The 6,494-nt window shown below is 37.4% G+C and overlaps 1 long non-coding RNA gene across 1 annotated transcript; it reads left to right on the forward strand.

Annotated features, from left to right (window-relative positions):
* The first annotated feature begins 2,915 nt into the window (after window positions 1-2,915).
* Window positions 2,916-5,766, forward strand: LOC140593327 (uncharacterized). Its single transcript, XR_011993614.1, has 3 exons — window positions 2,916-3,853; window positions 3,957-4,024; window positions 4,120-5,766. It is a non-coding gene; the product is annotated as an uncharacterized lncRNA (long non-coding RNA).
* The last annotated feature ends 728 nt before the right edge of the window (window positions 5,767-6,494 follow it).

A 6,494-nucleotide genomic window follows, 5' to 3' on the forward strand; every position in this document is an offset into this window, starting at 1 on the left:
TAGGTTGAACTCTTGTAGGGGAAGCGCAGGTTTCATGAAAACAACTCAGAATGTCAAGTTATAATGAAATCTTCATTTTGTGTTAGTTTGTCATGATTTCTTCACGAAAACACGTTTTCCTATAATGGTAGGTCGAACTCTTGTAGGGGAAGCGCAGGTTTCATGAAAACAACTCAGAATGTCAAGTTATAATGAAATCGTCATTTTGTGTTAGTTTGTCATGATTTCTTCACGAAAACACGTTTTCCTATAATGGTAGGTCGAACTCTTGTAGGGGAAGCGCAGGTTTCATGAAAACAACTCAGAATGTCAAGTTATAATGAAATCGTCATTTTGTGTTAGTTTGTCATGATTTCTTCACGAAAACACGTTTTCCTATAATGGTAGGTCGAACTCTTGTAGGGGAAGCGCAGGTTTCATGAAAACAACTCAGAATGTCAAGTTATAATGAAATCTTCATTTTGTGTTAGTTTGTCATGATTTCTTCACGAAAACACGTTTTCCTATAATGGTAGGTCGAACTCTTGTAGGGGAAGCGCAGGTTTCATGAAAACAACTCAGAATGTCAAGTTATAATGAAATCTTCATTTTGTGTTAGTTTGTCATGATTTCTTCACGAAAACACGTTTTCCTATAATGGTAGGTCGAACTCTTGTAGGGGAAGCGCAGGTTTCATGAAAACAACTCAGAATGTCAAGTTATAATGAAATCGTCATTTTGTGTTAGTTTGTCATGATTTCTTCACGAAAACACGTTTTCCTATAATGGTAGGTCGAACTCTTGTAGGGGAAGCGCAGGTTTCATGAAAACAACTCAGAATGTCAAGTTATAATGAAATCGTCATTTTGTGTTAGTTTGTCATGATTTCTTCACGAAAACACGTTTTCCTATAATGGTAGGTCGAACTCTTGTAGGGGAAGCGCAGGTTTCATGAAAACAACTCAGAATGTCAAGTTATAATGAAATCTTCATTTTGTGTTAGTTTGTCATGATTTCTTCACGAAAACACGTTTTCCTATAATGGTAGGTTGAACTCTTGTAGGGGAAGCGCAGGTTTCATGAAAACAACTCAGAATGTCAAGTTATAATGAAATCTTCATTTTGTGTTAGTTTGTCATGATTTCTTCACGAAAACACGTTTTCCTATAATGGTAGGTCGAACTCTTGTAGGGGAAGCGCAGGTTTCATGAAAACAACTCAGAATGTCAAGTTATAATGAAATCTTCATTTTGTGTTAGTTTGTCATGATTTCTTCACGAAAACACGTTTTCCTATAATGGTAGGTCGAACTCTTGTAGGGGAAGCGCAGGTTTCATGAAAACAACTCAGAATGTCAAGTTATAATGAAATCGTCATTTTGTGTTAGTTTGTCATGATTTCTTCACGAAAACACGTTTTCCTATAATGGTAGGTCGAACTCTTGTAGGGGAAGCGCAGGTTTCATGAAAACAACTCATAATGTCAAGTTATAATGAAATCGTCATTTTGTGTTAGTTTGTCATGATTTCTTCACGAAAACACGTTTTCCTATAATGGTAGGTCGAACTCTTGTAGGGGAAGCGCAGGTTTCATGAAAACAACTCAGAATGTCAAGTTATAATGAAATCTTCATTTTGTGTTAGTTTGTCATGATTTCTTCACGAAAACACGTTTTCCTATAATGGTAGGTCGAACTCTTGTAGGGGAAGCGCAGGTTTCATGAAAACAACTCAGAATGTCAAGTTATAATGAAATCTTCATTTTGTGTTAGTTTGTCATGATTTCTTCACGAAAACACGTTTTCCTATAATGGTAGGTTGAACTCTTGTAGGGGAAGCGCAGGTTTCATGAAAACAACTCAGAATGTCAAGTTATAATGAAATCTTCATTTTGTGTTAGTTTGTCATGATTTCTTCACGAAAACACGTTTTCCTATAATGGTAGGTCGAACTCTTGTAGGGGAAGCGCAGGTTTCATGAAAACAACTCAGAATGTCAAGTTATAATGAAATCGTCATTTTGTGTTAGTTTGTCATGATTTCTTCACGAAAACACGTTTTCCTATAATGGTAGGTCGAACTCTTGTAGGGGAAGCGCAGGTTTCATGAAAACAACTCAGAATGTCAAGTTATAATGAAATCGTCATTTTGTGTTAGTTTGTCATGATTTCTTCACGAAAACACGTTTTCCTATAATGGTAGGTCGAACTCTTGTAGGGGAAGCGCAGGTTTCATGAAAACAACTCAGAATGTCAAGTTATAATGAAATCTTCATTTTGTGTTAGTTTGTCATGATTTCTTCACGAAAACACGTTTTCCTATAATGGTAGGTTGAACTCTTGTAGGGGAAGCGCAGGTTTCATGAAAACAACTCAGAATGTCAAGTTATAATGAAATCTTCATTTTGTGTTAGTTTGTCATGATTTCTTCACGAAAACACGTTTTCCTATAATGGTAGGTCGAACTCTTGTAGGGGAAGCGCAGGTTTCATGAAAACAACTCAGAATGTCAAGTTATAATGAAATCTTCATTTTGTGTTAGTTTGTCATGATTTCTTCACGAAAACACGTTTTCCTATAATGGTAGGTCGAACTCTTGTAGGGGAAGCGCAGGTTTCATGAAAACAACTCAGAATGTCAAGAGAGAGAGATAGAATACCGCTTATGTCAAAGTGACAGGTTGGGTCAAAGGTCACAAAGGTCAAATAAATCAAAAAAGAGAGATAGAATACCGCTTATGTCAAAGTGACAGGTTGGGTCAAAGGTCACAAAGGTCAAATAAATCAAAAAGTGACAGGCGGGGGCTGCAAGCTGGGTGACGTCATGAGGTAGTGGGAGGGGGGGCTTTTTTTTTTGGCTGTGAGCCAGTTGAGCGTTGGGATAGGGGTTTATTTGTATATAGTTTATTTATTTATTATAATTTAATTATGTATTATTATTTAATTATTTATTATAATGTAATTATTATTATTTTAATTTTTAGGAGAGTGCTTATGAGTGTGGTGTTTTGTCTGCATCCACCGGGTGCCGAGCAGGGGGGACTGAGCAGGGGGGTTGGTGCGTTAAGGTCCCAAACACTGGGTCTGAGTGGGGGTGGGTTACCTGATGGAGTGTGAGCGTACGCTGTACCACCGTGGTAAGGTCCGTGGCTTTGGAGAATCTGTAGAAAAGGGCTCTGAGAGAGCGATGCTGTGTCTGTTGCGGTACCGTGGTAAGGTCCCATGGCTTTGGATAATCCGCAAAGGACTCGGAGAGAGCGATGCCGGAGAGCTGAGAGTTGTGCTGCGCGAGACTGAAAGAAATCCTGTGAGAATGACCAAGTTGGAGCTAAGAATGAGAGGAGGAGCTGGGTCTGACGTCCAGTAAAAAACACTTAGCAGTAGTTTGGGTGTGTGTGTGTGTGTGTGTGAAAGCCGACACCCCCCTGCAGCAGTAGCAGTTTGGCCTTGTGTTTTTCCTCATGCAACCTATGTACATCCCGATAGGTCAAATCCCGGTCAAACTGTAATTTGGGGCACAGATCAAGTTTGACACTTTGTATTTCAGTAAATTTTGTTAAAGTTTTGTCTTTTCCCCCCCGACTCCCCGCCACACATCAAGTTTGACATTTTGTATTTCAGTAAATTTTGTCTTTTCCCCCCGACTCCCCCCCCATACCGTCTGCGCAGTTAAAACGTACATCGAAATAGACAACAGATAAAACTTGACAGGACGTATATTTCTCCTTAAAGAATCCTAAAAAGTAAGCAACCGGTGAAATTTTTATTACCTTGAGAAGGGTCCCCCTCCTTTGGTAAAGAGACACAAGTACCCCACACCCCGTATCATCAAGGCATTGCCCTACTGGAAAGAGAAAACTACATGGGACCTGCATAGAGTAAGTATATTATTTCTTTTACGCGTGTTTTATGATATTTTACGCGTGTTTTATGATAAACACAATACAATAAAATAACTTAAAATAATTATTTTATTTTTAGAGATTCAGCTATTTTGGGTTTGTTTTTTTTTCTCTACGGGAGACACTGCGGATAGAAAACTCCATATAGTGAGTATATTATTTCTTTTATACATATGATAAACGCTATACATTAAAAATAACTTATTCTAATAATAGGTATTCTCTATTATTTTATGTACAAGAGAGACGGCACGGACCGGTCAAGAGAAAATCTACGCAAGACCTGAATCAGCAGGTATGGATGGAGCAACACCCCCCCTCCTATACCTGAAGCGCTATTAAATGAAATAGACAACATCAACAACGCTAATAATGATGAAAATGATGCGGTTTACTTTGCTCAACACGACTCGCCACCCGCAGCGTCTGGTGAAGCGACGGCCCAAGAGCCCTGTTTGCTACCATCCTTAGAGACATTATTAATAACCTTCCGGTGCTGATAGGGTCGGCACCGACCCATTTTTAAGTTTAACATGCATAAAAGCACCACATATATTTGTGCATACTCTTAAAACAAAAGGCTCCATATTGAACCTTTTAGCTTGGTACATATATGACACTCCTTGGACATTCTCAATTAAAAGAAATGGCACCTTTTTGAAGGCAATGGTTATATTTCCTCTGGTTAGAACCCCTATAGTTCTATATAGCACACCCAAGAACCTTTTTTTTCGAAATATATACTGCATCAAAGTTTTTTGACTTTGTCAGGAATCTCTATTTAAACTAAATAAATTAAAACAAAATCAAGGTAAGGCATCCCCACACATGTAAGGTAAGATAAGACCAGTTCAGTTTATTTATATAATTCTCTAGAGGTTTATTTTATCATTATTTTTTATTGAAAACGAGAGGAATGCTGTCAAAAGAAAGGTCCAGAAAGCCACACCAAAAATATTAAAACCAATCTTTTCATGGATAAGGAAGCCTAACAAGGTAACCAAGAAGTAAGAAACAAATTGGATGATAAATAATTGTTTTGAGGGTATCTTATGGCTGATGTACTGTAAGACACGTGCTGCTTGACACCGACCCGTCTAACATAAGAGACAGGAACAGAAAGCTAACATAGGCCGAAGGTTAAGCGTGTTAAATGAAAGGCAGCGGGATAATTCCCCATAATGCCGCACTATAACAAAATCAAACGCGACGTGAAAACGTTTAATAGACCTCAATAAAAATGTCAGGGACGTCTACGACAAACGCAGATTGTTGCCTAGTGGGGAAACTGCCTTTTGGATACCGAAATGTAAAACTAGCAGCATCGCAAAAAGGGTGTTGTAAGTCTTTAAAAATATTTCATCGAATGAATTTGTTAGTGTAACATGAAAGTGTTTCAAAGATGTACAGATGTTTTAAAATGTAATATGAAAGTTTTTCAAAGTAAGATGTACAGATGTTTTAAAATGTAACATGAAAGTTTTTCAAAGTAAGATGTACAGATGTTTTAAAATGTAACATGAAAGTTTTTCAAAGTAAGATGTACAGATGTTTTAAAAAATGTAACATGAAAGTTTTTCAAAGTAAGATGTACAGATGCTTTAAAAATGTTCGGGTGTTTTATTTTCTAGACGCGTTGTACAAAAACGGTTTGTTATGTGTACGCAGCGCAAGCATGTTTGTACAAAGTTTTATGCATTCATTTTGCGAATCAGTTTTGAAATCTAATATGAACGTGGCTTTTATTTTACAAAAACAAAGTTGCAAAAAATTTGTAGGCTCTTTATCAAAGCAGATTTTGTTAATATAACATGAAGTTTTTTTTTATTATTTTCAAAGTTGCACAAGGGTTTTAAAATGTAACATGTACACGTGTGTTTTATTTTTCAAACTTGTACAAAAATGTGTGTGTACATTTATCAAATGAGTTTTAAAATGCAACATGTACAGGTATTTTATTATTCAAAATAAAAGTTGTACATACATTTTGTTATATGTATGCAGCACGGTCATGTTTTTAAAATGTGCTAATATTTGCGGGATGGTGGGAATAAAGCGTATTTAAAAGGGGTACCTCTCGTGGAATCTACCAATCTTTAGCAGCTTTTGAACCCTGAGCCACACGGGGACTGGGGTTTTTAACCGTGAGACTCGACACCTAGCTACGCATTAGATCCTTACTTCAGCAATGGTCCCCATGTACCCAGTGTAGGGTCAGGTCCATCGCAAGAGAATGTCTCCGCCGTGAAAGAACGATCCACCAGCATTTTGTGTATCAACGAATCTGTAATCATTCTTTCCATTCATTATATGCTGAGTTTTCCAAAATTGTTTTTTAGCTGAAGCATCAAAAGCTGTAACTTCGAGTGCACCTGGTTTAATAGCATTTTATTTATAACAGTAGGAGCTTGTAAACTGCATTTAGCGGTCGCATGAAAACACATTAAAAACTTTAAAGAATAAAGCTTTAGTTATTTTTAATAAAGACGGCTTTCTAGTAAATGGTTTTCCTACAAGGTGACCCCGCGGCCTATACTTAAGACATCCGGGCGCCTGATTTGAGATGTTTACTGAGGACGGTATGTTAAGTTAACAGTGGTGACTGAGCTGCACCGTG

This window comes from Paramormyrops kingsleyae, chromosome 10 (genome assembly GCF_048594095.1).
Source record: "Paramormyrops kingsleyae isolate MSU_618 chromosome 10, PKINGS_0.4, whole genome shotgun sequence".
NCBI classification, from domain to species: Eukaryota; Metazoa; Chordata; class Actinopteri; order Osteoglossiformes; family Mormyridae; genus Paramormyrops; species Paramormyrops kingsleyae.